At 30.4% G+C, this 805-nt stretch overlaps 1 non-coding gene across 1 annotated transcript; it reads right to left on the bottom strand.

Moving 5' to 3' along the window:
* Positions 1-381: 381 nt before the first annotated feature.
* Positions 382-494, bottom strand: LOC118967096 (U5 spliceosomal RNA). The gene has a single exon (XR_005053901.1). It is a non-coding gene; the product is annotated as a U5 spliceosomal RNA (small nuclear RNA).
* Positions 495-805: the final 311 nt, after the last annotated feature.

Genomic DNA, 805 nt, shown 5'->3' on the forward strand with positions numbered 1-805 from the left:
GAAGTTATTTTATTTTTCATTTATTTCTTTCCCTCCTTTCCCCCCTTCCTCCCTCCTCTCTTTTCTCTCTTGCTAATTTTAATGATTTTAAAGTTTATACAGTAAAATTATATCTTATGGATTTTATGTTACTTTGCTTCTTTCCCATACTTTATTTTGTATAACTTTGTGTGTCATCACCTACAGATACACTTCATTTAGAAAAAGTTTTTTATTTGGAAATTTTTTCAAATTCACAGAAAAATTCCAATAAGAACAGTACATTATACCCTTTAACCAGATTCGTTTGTTAACATTACTACCTCATTTGACTAAAATTTCAGCTGTCTTCCCTCTGACTCTGTCTGTTTCAGTCTCTATGTGTGTGTGTGTTTTATCTGAACAATTTGAGAGTAAATTGCCTACATCATGACCTTTTTTTTTAAACTGTTTCTCTCCATGGAAATCTTCAGTAAAAGGTGAAAGATTTATGTGATTTGAAGAGAAACTAGAGTGTACACATCATGACCTTTTATCCCTAAATATTCCAATGTTTATTTCCTAAGAATAGGGAATTCTCTTACATAACCATCATATTGTAATCAGTTTCACTGAATTTAACACTGATACAACACTTTAAACTCCCATCTGTATTTCAATTTTATCAACTGACCCAATAATGCCTTTTTTTTTTTTGCATTTGTTTTCCTCCAATAAAGGATCAAGTACAAGACCAAGTATTACCTTTAATTGTTATGTCTTTTTAGTTTTCTTTTATCTGGAACATTGTCAGAGCCTTTCTTAGTCTTTCTTGATAGTGACATTT

This window comes from Manis javanica, chromosome 2, assembly GCF_040802235.1.
Source record: "Manis javanica isolate MJ-LG chromosome 2, MJ_LKY, whole genome shotgun sequence".
Classification (NCBI taxonomy): Eukaryota; Metazoa; Chordata; class Mammalia; order Pholidota; family Manidae; genus Manis; species Manis javanica.